General features: G+C 40.3%; 1 protein-coding gene across 13 annotated transcripts in view; it reads right to left on the bottom strand.

The window, feature by feature from the left end:
• GBF1 (golgi brefeldin A resistant guanine nucleotide exchange factor 1) overlaps positions 1 to 12,799 on the bottom strand; it is a 119,292-nt gene that overhangs the window by 44,672 nt on the left and 61,821 nt on the right. The window contains exon 1 of one of the 13 annotated variants that reach the window (XM_073904274.1): positions 7,333 to 7,459. The exons of the other annotated variants lie outside the window; for them this stretch is intronic. The gene's annotated coding sequence lies outside the window, so the exon portion shown is untranslated. Of the gene's footprint in view, positions 1 to 7,332; positions 7,460 to 12,799 lie in introns of those variants that run through there. 13 annotated transcript variants of the gene reach the window in all.

Below are 12,799 nucleotides of genomic sequence, written 5' to 3' on the forward strand. Positions count from 1 at the left end.
AATTATCACCCTGTCAGGTCTCCTCCAGGGGCCCTGAAGGGGAAGTAAAAGGAAAAAAAAAAAAAAGAACTAAATTCTGAACTGACATTAGCAAAGTCTACAGATATAGAAAAGACCGAAGGGTCAACAGCCAAAACTTCTAGAGAAGAATCAGAGTCCCCAAAGAGTATCAATTACAGGACTGGTAGCAGTCTTCCCCTGTCCCTTAAGTGTACAGAATCTTATTTATTCACTTTTCTCCAACAGCTGAAAATGGTTTCTGTGGCAGCAGATCATAAATTCTTAGTGACACTAAGACTAAGGAATCTTATTCTGCCTCAGACACCCTTTGTGCTATTGGGCTCAAGAATTTGACAATAATGTACATTTCCCATTTTACAGATGGGGAAAACAAAGGCATCAAAAGTGTAACCTATAAGGGCGAGAACAAGTATTCTAACCACTTGCCATTGCTGTCTCTACAAAGACATGTCTGTAAGCTGAAAAATGAACAAGAACATTTATGGAAACAGCAGTACTCTGAGAAGTCACATTATTTGTTCTGAAAGGTACCCAGGGAACCTTTAAGACAGCCAAATCTGGAGGAACAATCCTGAAAGCATTGGGAGACAACCATGTTCAGAAAACATGCAGAACCCGAGTTCAGCCAACACCTGTTTCCCAACAATATCTGTCTATCTATCTGTCTCTCGTTTTATCCCAACTGCACACAATACAAAAGCTGCATTATTCTGGTAAAGTTGCATTCCAGCCCAGGGCACACAGTTAATGTTTTTTACAGCCCACATGCCTTCTTGTGATGGATGGCCACTTTATAATGAAATACTTTATGCTCAATCAACTCACAAATAATAAGTGTTCCATTACATGGCATTAAAAATAAACCCAAAATCAGAAAGACTCAGAAAGAAATAAGGAACAGGAGTACAAGGGTGATTCCTGGAAAGAGAGGAGGAAAGAGGTGATTCCAGGAAAGAATCCTCTGTAACTCCTTCATTTCTGAAGAAGGCACAGTCCTAAGGAGAATTTGGTCTAAAGAAGGCATTAATTTCAACAAATGATGTTGGAACAAATGGACATCCATATGCAAAAAAAGCCCCAACCCCCCCCAAAACCAACCAAACAAAAAAACCTCCATGCTAATCTCACACATTATAGAAAAATTAACTCAAAATAGATCACAGATGTAAACAAAAAGCATAAAGCTGTATATCTTTTAGAGGAAAACATAGGAAAAATCTTCGTGGCCTGGGATTAGGCAAAGAGTACTTAGATAATGACACCAAAAACATAATGCACAAAAGAAAAAAAATTGATACACCAGACTTCATCAAAAGTAAAAATGTCTGTTCTATAAGAGATACCGTTAAGAGATTGAAAAGACAAGCTACAGACTGGGAGAAAACATTTGTAAATCATTGTACTGCCAATAAAAGACTGAATCCAGAATAAATAAAGAAGTCTCTAAACTCAACAGTAAGAAAACAAACAATTCAATTTAAAAAATGGGGTAAAGACTTGGACACAGACACGTCGACCAAAAAGGATACATGGATGGCAAATAAGCACATGAAAAAGATGTTCAGTGTCACTAGCCATTAAAGAAATGCAAATCTAAACCACATGGAGAACCACTACCTACCTGTTAGGATGGCTTAAATAAAAATACTGAAAATACCAAGTACCAGACAGGATGTGGAGAAACCAGAATTCTCATTGCTGGTGGGAATGCAAAGTGATACGGAAACTCTGGAAAACAGTTTGGCAGTTTCTTATAAAGCTAAACGTACACTTACCCTTTGACCCAGAAATCCCGCTCCTGGGTGTTTATCCTAGAGAAATGCAAACCATTGTTCTTCACACAAAAACCTGTACACAAACGTTTATAGCAGCTTTACTCAAAATTGCCTCAAACTGGAGAAGCCAAACGTCTTTCAACTAGTGAATGGATAAACTGTGGTACATACACGCAATGGAATACTACACAACAATAAAAAGGGAACAAACTGTTGAGCCGAAGTTTAGGTGAAGGCATCATGCTGAGTGAAAGAAGCCAGTCTCAAAAGTAACATACTGTATGATTTCATTTTATGACCTTCTTGATAAAACTGTGGTGATGGAGAATACCTCAGTGGCTGACAGGGGTTCCAGTGGGGAGAAGGGTGTGACTACAAAGAGATAAGAGGGAGTTTTCTGGGGCGATGAAAGTGTTCTGTATCCCAACTGTCACACTGTCACGGTGGTTACAGGGATCTATGTGTATCTTAAAATTCATACAAACTGGGGGCGCCTGAGTGGCTCAGTGGGATAAGCATCTGACTCTTGATTTAGGCTCAGGTCAGGGCTTCGTGCTCAGCGGGGGAGTCTCTGGAGCTTCTCTCTTTCCCTCTCCCTCTGCCCCTCCCCCCACTCGCAAATGAGTGCTCTCTCTCAAATAAATAACTCTTCAAAATTCATACAATTGTATACTAAAAAAAGTTAATTTTACTATGAAAATTAAAAGAAGAAAATGTATCTATTGAAAGAATCATAGTCTATGAGTCTCAGCCTAGTTCATACCAAGAATGGCATCCACACAATGCAGCCCAACAGCAGGTCCTGCCTTTCAAGACTGAGGTCTGAAGATATCCAGATTAGGTTTAAAGGAAAGGCCACCTATGAAGTTCGACCTAAATTCAGAAATGCCCTTTCCTGTCAAGGATTTGTGGAAAGGCTAGACTAGCATAAAGAACCTATTTCTTCTTTCCCTGGACTCTTATAACCAATATTAGAGAAGATTTAGCATTGGAACCTATTCTTTCAAAATCTTCAGTTGAAGTTGCCCTTTAATGATAGACTACATTTCTCTTAACTTCAACCCCACTGTGCATGGTTAGAGAAACTACTGCTTTGGTACTTTAAGTCATTTGCCTTTGGGAGCCTGCATCCTAACCTTCAGTTTCTTGCTTTAACCTTTGAGAATTAGTTCCCCACGGCCTAGGTAAGATAGAGGCATTAAAAATACAGAGAAACAGGGGCGCCTGGGTGGCTCAGTTGGTTAAGCGACTCCATTCGGCTCAGGTCATGATCCTGGAGTCCCGGGATCGAGTCCCGCATTGGGCTCCCTGCTCAGCGAGGAGCCTGCTTCTCCCTCTAACCCTCCCCACTTTCATGGACTCTCTCTCTCATTCTCACTCTCTCAAATAAATAAATAAAATCTTAAGAAAAAAATACAGAGAAACAGGAGTGCCTGGGTGGCACAATCGGTTAAGCATTTGCCTTCGGTCAGATCTCCAGGTCCTGGGATTGAGTCCTGTGTCAGGCTTCCTGTTCAGCAAGGAGTCTGCTTCTCTCTCTCCCTCTCCCTCTCCCTCTCCCCCTCCCTACTGCTCATTCACTCTCCCTCTCTCTCAAATAAATAAAATCTTTGAAAAAAAAATATAGAGAAACAGTTTACCAGGGAATAATTTCTCTCCCATAATATTTGACACATAGGATACCAACTCCTACCTCGCTAAAGGCCCTTGGCAATATGAACATCATTAAAGAAAGTGCTGACTTCTGTACACAGTTTCAAGGAGAAGGGTGGGGGTAAGAAGCAAGGTTAAGGAGGGGCTTTCATCTGGGACACAGACTACCCCATGCTCAAGAAGCACGTGGGACACCAAAGGCCCCTCTCTCCTACATAAAGATGTACATTTACCTGCTTCAAATGTTATCAAGTCCCAGTATATATATACTATTATGTAGCCATGTCCTGCAAGCAAAAGTCTCTAATCCAATATCCATTAGATTAGGTCTGAATTCTGTTGGCCGAGCCCCAGCCTCTCAGGGGGCCGGCATCAAATAGGGAGGCTGGAGTAGGGTTTCAAACACCTGTTTCAGCTTTTTAAGTGTCCGATTCAGGCCACTGTGCTCTGGCAGCAGGGACCCTGATGATGTGGCTTCTCTTCTCCTGCCAAATCCTCAACTTAAAGAGCCTAGCTCCTCAGGAGCGAAAAAAGATAGACTGGGGGGCTACAGCCACTTTGAAAAACTATTGCTTTTAAAGTTAAACACACAGCTACATTATGATCCAGCAATTTCACTCTTAAGTATTTATCCAAGAGAAACTAAAACATACATTCACAAAAAGACTTGTACAGGAGTATTTATAGCAGCCTATTCTTAACAAAGACTAGAAACAATCCAAATGTCCTTCAGTAAGAGAATGAATAAATTCTCTGTGGTTTATCCATACAATTGGAAACTAGTCAGTAAAACAAAATAAATCAAAACAAACAAAAAACCAGTGATACATGAAACAACAGGGATGAATTCGAAAAATGTGCTAAGTGAAAAGAAGCTAGATATGAGAGTATATCCTATGATTCCAACTATATGAAATTCAAAAACAAAACTAATCACTGGTAATAGAATTACTGGTTTTGTGTGTGTTAGGGGTAATTTAAAGGGGGCACGAGAAAACTTTCTGGGGTAATGAAAATGTTCTGTATCTTTTTTTTTCCTTGTACGATGGTTACAATGTGTTTATATAATTATCAAAATTTATTAACTAAACACCTAAGGTTTGTTCATTTTATTGTATGTTAATTATGCCTCAATTTAAAAAGAGAAAAGAGCTGGGAATTTGGGGTAAGCCTCTCCTACTTGACATTATTTGGGAGAATGAAAATATAGAAAAGAAGAAAGAAATTTACTTCCCAACTCACCATTCTGGGAGCAGAGGCTCAACAGCCAGCTGAGCTGCCACCTCAGTGCCCCTTGGGCAACCTTTGGGGAAAGAAGAGATTTTCAGGTGGTACCTGATATACCTTCAATGGTTCCCTCTTGCTTCCCAAAGGGGTGTCACTGAAATGTCTTCAACAGTGTTTACTTCCCATTGCTATAAGTATAATTGGGGATCCAATTTAGAAGAAGAAAGTTCATATACAACAAAAACTAGGCCCTTAGTAATTACAACTCAGTCTTCAAAAAAATTAAATTATAACCAGACTAACAGACAAGTAAGTCAACACTCCAAGTTCAGAACCGCCACTACTCTGTCATGAGGCTTTGCATAAGATATGACCTCTAAGCCGCAGTTCTCTATACAATGAACTAGATGACTTCTATGTTTCATTTTAACTCTACCACTGCATGATTTTATAACTCTTTTAAGTTCATGAGGCCTTCAGGATCAGATGGGAAAGGCAAATCTTGTAATCCTTCTCAGCACTGTTACATAGATTCATCCTTTAGCGTAATGAGGACCTCCAGAGAGATTCTGCATATCATGTGAAAGGATGCCTCCTCTCTAACACACTTAAAGAGAGAGAAAAGTAACAAATCTAAGATGTGAAAAGCTGCTTAAATGGCAAACATAAGGTGGCACAGGTTAAAGAGGAGTAAATACCCTCAAAATCCAGGAGGAAGACTAGAGAAGGAAAACAAACGAACCTACTATATGAGTACCTACTACATGCAAGGTATGCATTGTACAAATAGGCACCTTGCACACACCATCTCATTAACCCTCACAAGAACCCTATAAGACAAGTTTTTATCTTCACTTTTTTTAAAAAGATGTTTATTTATTTATTTGACAGAGAAACAGCGAGAGAGGGAACACAAGCAGGCGGAGCAGGAGAGGGAGAAGCAGGCTTCCTGCCGAGCAGGGAGCCCGATGTGGGGCTCGATCCCAGGACCCTGGGATCATGACCTGAGCTGAAGGCAGACGCTTAACCGACCGAGCCACCCAGGTGCCCCTTTTATCTTCACTTTATAGATTAAAATAATGGAGGTTCAAATAGGTCCAAGTAATTGCCCAAGACCACCCAATGGCAGGAATGGGATCTGAAGCCAGGTCTATTCAACTCCAAAGTTTATGCTTTTTTCCACAACCATTTGGCAGGAAATAAGTTGGAGATCCTAGATCTTCAAGGGGCCCTGTGAAATCCTAGCATTTTCTCCTTCTTGCAAATAATTCATTTCATCTATCTTGGGTAGCCCTTGGCACTACACAGAAAAAAGGGTTAAACCTACAGTTAGGAAGAGAAAATTCCCTGGAAAATTGAAACACATGCTGTGGCTCTGACTAAATTTCACACCCGTTCTGTTGAGCAACATCCATAATGTGTGAGAAGATTCCTCCCCCACCCACCCACTCCCTGCCCAACCCCCCATCTTTTATGCATTCCATCACCTGCTGCCTTCCTTCAGACCAAGCTGAGGGGGAGGAAGGGAGGAAGACTATGCATCTTCGCTTGGTGCATATTTAAGCAAGAAGTTAGTAACTCCAGGGTGGGAAGAAGTACTATATGAAAAAAGAAAAGGAATAACACTTTCTTTGATTTCCACTTGAACCAGCATAGGAGGGAGCTCTTATGACAAGCCATAATGAGGGAAGGGGTTGGACTCTGCTGGGGAGGAGAGGGGGAGGCTGTCCTTCCTGGAGAGTAGGCAGGATTCAGCAGAACAAGGCCAATTTACACCTGTCCCCTTGTCTGGTATTTCATGCTCAAGCAAACTCTGTATTTCTGTCCACGAGAGTTATGCCTCACCAAGGAGAACAAATGGCAAGGTGGAAACATTTTTGTTTTTTCCTCTGCTACCCCCTTCAACCAGATTCCAGCTATATAATGAATATAGTTATTTGGTACTGTTAGTTGACTGGACAAAAGTTGCTTATGGGAACCTAAGAGTTTAGGGTAGCTACTTGGTAGAAGGAATTCAAAAGAAGGTAGCAACAAATTCCACTATCGTAATTAGTCCCAAATATAGTCCCATACAGTGCTACCCCTCATATGCCCTTCCTCCAATCAAGAGGTAGAGTTTATGTCGGCTCCCCTTGAATCTGGTGAGTACTTTGACAGATACAATGTAGAAGAAATGACAATCTGGGATTTCCACACCCAAGCACTAAAATGGCCTTGAAGTTTCCATGTTTTTCATTTTGGAGATTTGAACTGCCATGTACAAAGTCTAAGCTATGCTATGGAAGGGAGAGGTCATGAGGAAAAGCCCTGGAGACTGAGGCATCACATCTAAAGAAGCCACATGGTGCCAGACATCCAAGCCACAGCCGTAGCTGACTGTAACCACAGAAGAGACCCCAAGTGAGACTATTAGAAGAACTGCCCAGCTGGGCCCTAGTCAACCCATGGAATTGTGAGATATAATAAAATGGTTGTTGTTTTAAGCCACAAAGTTTTGGAGCAGTGTGTTATATAGCAATAGATAACTGAAACAGCTGGCTTTTGCTAAAAATGAAGCTAGTAGTTCTTTTGACTTGGGCAAGTAACATAAACTGTATTTCAGGAATACAGAAAAATCTACCCAATTTTAGTTAAAATAAAAGGAATTTAAGGGCACCTGGGTGGCTCAGTCGTTAAGCATCTGGCTTCGGCTCAGGTCATGATCCCGGGGTCCTGGGATGGAGCCCCGCATCGGGCTCCCTGCTCCACGGGAAGCCTGCTTCTCCCTCTCCCACTCCCCCTGCTTGTGCTCCCTCTCTCGCTGTGTCTCTGTCAAAAAAAAAAAAAAAAAAAAAAGGAATTTATGATGGGAGGGAGGGGGAGTCCCATTCCCATTAGCAATTGAAAATTAAAAAATACCTAAGAATAAACTTAAGAAATTTATGTCACAAAAATGTGGGGAAAAAGAACCTACAAATTTTACTAGAGTCACAAAAGAAGTCTTGAACAAATGTAGAGGCCATAGCATGTTCTTGGAAGGCCAAATATATTATAAAGATGTCAATCTTCCCCATACTAACTCATGTTTTTGAATCAAAATTCCAATGGAAATTTTATTTTATTTTATTTCATTTTAAAGATTTTATTTATTTATTTGACAGAGAGAGACACAGCAAGAGAGGGAACACAAGCAGGGGGAGTGGGAGAGGGAGAAGCAGGCTTCCCGCCGAGCAGGAAGCCCGATGCGGGGCTCGATCCCAGGACCCTGGGATCATGACCTGAGCCAAAGGCAGACGCTCAATGACTGAGCCACCCAGGTGCCCTCCAATGGAAATTTTAAAAAGAACCTGAGTAAGTGACTTTGTATGTGAAAGAAAAACCCGATGGAGAGAGTCAGAATACTTTTAAAAATAGTTAAACTAATGACAGAAAATTTGCAATATCATTTAAAAATGTATGATAAAGCTATAACAAATAAGTATACTACTAGCAAAAGGATAGGTAGGACAATGTATAGTATATTATATATGATGAAAGAATATTCAATAAATAGTCCTGTAACACATGGTTAATTATTATGGGGTAAGCGTTAAATTCCTATTTCATTCCACTTGATAAAATAAATTCTATTTGATTAAAGGAAGATATTAATTCACTAGACATTTATGAGCACCAACTCTGTGCCAGTGAGCACCAACTCTGTGCCAGTCACTGGAGTGCATAATAGAAATATAGTGGTGAACAATGCAATGCAATCCCTGCCCCACCCCCCATGGAGTTTCCTGTGTAGTGAAAGAGAACGACATCAGGCAAGGGCTCACACAAGTATTATGAAGAAGTGCAAGGTGCTGGGGCACCTGGGTGGCTCAGTTAGTTAAGCGGCTGCCTTCAGCTCAGGTCATGATCCCAGGGTCCTGGGATTGAGCCTTGCATCGGGCTCCCTGCTCGGTGGGAAGCCTGCTTCTCCCTCTCCCAATCCCCCTGCTTGTGATTCCCTCTCTCGCTGTCGCTCTCTCTGTCAAATAAATAAATAAAATATTTAAATAAAAAAAAGTGCAAGGTACTAAGAGTGTTCAAAAGTAAAATATAAAAACTGAAATATATAATAGGTAGAATAAAGTGGACCTGAGGTGAAAAGAAAGTAGTGAATGAGATTCATCAACATATACTTAGCAGAAGAAAAGGAAATAGAAGCAGAGCTGAAAAGGCTGAATACACCAAGTGCCTTTAAAGAGAAGCACCAATGAAGAACAAGCTCTGAAACGGAAGGACCAGGTAGAAGACAAAACAGGAGGACCAGTTCAGGAAACAGAAAAAAAATGGAGGAGGGGGAAATCATTAAGAACTAATATGGGATCATCCCCTAAAATCAAATAATATGATTTTCTAGATCAAAAGGACCCGCACTAAAAACGTAGCACAATGAATAAAGAAACCCACACCAAGTGTTTTAGAACACTGGGAACAAAAAGATTGTTAAAAAAAAAAAAAAAAAGTCTAGTTCAAATACAAAGGATTAAGAATCAGTATGGCACCAGACTACTCAAGATCAACACTAGAAATGAGAAGACCGAAGAAGCCACCACATTCTCAATGAAAATAATTTCCAAACTAGAATTCTCTATTCTGTCAAATCTTCAATCTAGTGTCAGTATAGAATAAAAATAGTTACAGATATGCAGGGTCTAAAGAAAATTACATCCCAGGTATCCTTTCTCAAGAGGCTTTGGAGGATTTTTTTTTTTTTAACCAAAATGAGAGAATAAACCAAGATAAAAAGTGGACATGGGATCCAGGAAAATGGAGTCTGGAGAAAAGTGGAGGAAAGTTCCATTTAGAGAGCAAAAAATGTAGAATGGAAGAAGAGGGCAGGAGGCTCTGAGAAGGATGTCTCTAGGAAGAGATAAAAGGGGAAGAGAAGAGCTGTGTTTGATCATGTGGGAAAACAGTATTCAGAGAGCTTTAAGACCTGTATTGTAGAGCTTGAGAAGAAATAGTGATAGTAACATAGAAAACTAAGCATAGTTTTTGAATAGGAAGAAATACTTGACTGGGTAGTGATAATACTTAAGATCTTAATAAAGTAAAGACTGAATATTGTTTTTTTTTTTTTACAGATTTTATTTATTTATTTGGCAGAGAGAGAGATAGCAAGAGAGGGAACACAAGTAGGAGGAGTGGGAGAGGGAGAAGCAGGCTTCCCGCGGAGCAGGGAGCCCGATGTGGGGCTTGATCCCAGGACCCCGGGATCATGACCTGAGCCGAAGGCAGACGCTTAATGACTGAGCCACCCAGGCGCCCAAGACTGAATACTGGTTTAACCCACTGGAGAGATAACTATATTGCGAGGATGAGGGAAGGAAAATGGGAACATGAAGTACTACAAAAAGTGTTCTCTCCACATCTATGAGGAAGAAGTCAATAGATATTGCTTCAAATGCAAAAATTCCATTTTAAAGAAAGGTGGTATCAGCATATTATTTAGAAATATAAAAGTAAATATCTAAACAAATAGCTAAAAGAGTTTTGAGAGGGACCCCAAAAGGGGGGGGAGCAGCACTGGTTACATGCCTTGTAGCACTATTTGACTTTTCAAAAATATGTATTACCTAAATAGAAGTAAAAATAATAAAAAAGAATCTACCATAAGGAAATAAAAGTGATAAGCAAAGAATTCTGTATGACAATATTTATACTATAACACTTATAAAATTGAAAAATGGAAATTGTCTAAATAATCAATGACAGGAAACCATTTAAATGAATTTTGAAACAGTCATACAATGAACATCATTAGATTTTTTTTTTAAAGATTTTTATTTATTTATTTGTCAGAGAGAGAGAGAGAGAGGGGGAGGGAGGGCAAGCAGGGGAGCGACAGGCAGAGGGAGAAGCAGGCTCCCTGCTGAGCAGGAAGCCTGGGACTCAATCTCAGGTCCTGGGATCATGACCTGAGCTGAAGGCAGGCACTTAACCGACTGAGCCACCCAGTTGTCCCTAGATCATGTTTTGTTGGTTTTTTTTTTAAAGATTTTATTTATATATTTGACTGAGGGAGACACAGCAAGACAGGGAACACAAGCAGGGGGAGCAGGAGAGGGAGAAGCAGGTTTCCCGCAGAGCAGGGAGCCCGATGTGGGGCTCGATCCCAGGGCCCTGGAATCATGACCTGAGCTGAAGGCAGATGCCTAACGACTGAACCACCCAGGCGCCCCTAGATCTTGTTTTCTAAGAATGTGCAACAACATGGGAAAATGACCATAATATAACCAAAGAAAAAAGCAAGAGGCAAAAAGAACATATAAAATATGGTCCCAATTTTGCTGAAGGGTGTTATTTTGTGTGTATGTGTGCATGTGCACGTATAAACTATGGATGGTTTTTATTTCCTTCTTTTTATACTACTTTGTATTTTCCAAATTCTTCTATGTGAAATACATTATGTAATTTAATATTATTTTTAATATTTTTTAAAAGTTAGTTGGAAAAAAGGGAGAATTAGGCAGCTTAAATCACAGAGTGTGATGGAATATTATTACTGTTTGAGTAAAACTGTCAACCAAAACCTAATATATGAATCCTGATTTTTTATTCATAAACAGCTGAGGATGAGGTTTTACTGTAATATTCTTTTAGAAAATTAAAAATAATCATAAGCACGTTACACTTGGAAGATCACTGAAACAATACTGGCCTTTCTAGATTCAAATCCCTCATCTTTTCCTTCAACAAATACTATTTTGTACCTCCTGTGGGACCTGGTCCTATGCTAACCTTTGGAGATACAAAGATGAATAACCTACAATTCTTGTTTACAGACTACAGACAGCACTAGCTTGTATGACCATACCGGAACCTCAAATTTGGGGGCGGGGGGGGTTTAATTGATTCATTTTTCTATCTATCTACCTGAAAGAATAGTAACTGGAAATGGTAATATGGCTCTAAAATTAATGACTATGATTTCTCATTGTCAAGGCATGCCAAATGTTCCTACTTGTTAACTAGGGCACAGTTTTAAATCTGTAGCTCACATAGGACTTAAGTGGTGGTTCTGTTGCTAATGCCTGTTGAGTAGTCGCTAATACTGGGATGAGGTAGAGTATGAAGAAAGGAGAAGGGGAAGAAGACAACTGAATTTACCAAGAGATAAGGAGGCCATATCCTCACCTAAACAATACTCAGTCAAAAACTAGAGAGGTAGGGGTGCCTGGGTGGTTCAGTCGTTAAGCATCTGCCTTCAGCTCAGGTCATGATCCCAGGGTCCTGGGATCGAGCCCCACATTCGGCTCTCTGCGCAGTGGAAAGCCTGCTTCTCCCTCTCCCACTCCCCCTGCTTGTGTTCCCTCTCTCGCTGTGCCTCTCTATCAAATAAATAAATAAAATCTTAAACAAAACCAAACGAGAGAGGTAGAATCTCTCACAAATATGCTCTAAACATAGAAGTAACTGACAAAAGACTGTTGTCCTCATTTGGATATGAACTAGCATGCTACTTTGAAATAAAGTAGATAAATGGAATGACAAAACTGAAGAGTACAAGCAATGAAGAGGACTACTACTGCCCACCTTGCAGCAAAAGTAGGAAGTACTATTTGCCCCCATGATGTGTCAGGATCCCTATTGTGGGTTAGTTCTTATCCACTGGTTCAGGGTACACAAGATCTCTGCTTTGATGGCAGTAACAAAGCCAAGATCTTCCCAAGAGTTTAGGCCTGACTCTCTCACTACTCACTTTCTCAGTCCCAGCAAAGACGACTATAATTGATTTCTTGCTACCAGAAGTAATCTCGTCCTTCTTGGTACTTCCAGAGTGCTGTTGCTTTAGTATAGCATATTCTGGTTTATGGAACAGCTAACCATAGTTTGTAAACCCCTTGATGGCAGAGAGGGACAAGGCTTCTGTGCTTTTGTGTTAAATAGAGGGCCTACTAGAAGGCCATAAACACAGTAGTATTCAACCTATGTTTTTGAATTAGTTGAAAAAAGGTCACAAGGAAGTACTAAAGAAATCCACACCCCAATCTTCCTATCAAAGATTTCTTATTTCCAGGAAAAACTGGTAAAAAGGAATGTTTACCAGGAATAGGGCAGCACCTGAACAGAAGGTCCCCCCATATGTAACCAGTGGCCAATGGCCAAGA

The sequence above is a fragment of the Callorhinus ursinus genome, unplaced genomic scaffold (genome assembly GCF_003265705.2).
Source record: "Callorhinus ursinus isolate GAN/ISIS: 27379988/994484 unplaced genomic scaffold, GSC_fseal_2.0 scaffold20, whole genome shotgun sequence".
NCBI classification, from domain to species: Eukaryota; Metazoa; Chordata; class Mammalia; order Carnivora; family Otariidae; genus Callorhinus; species Callorhinus ursinus.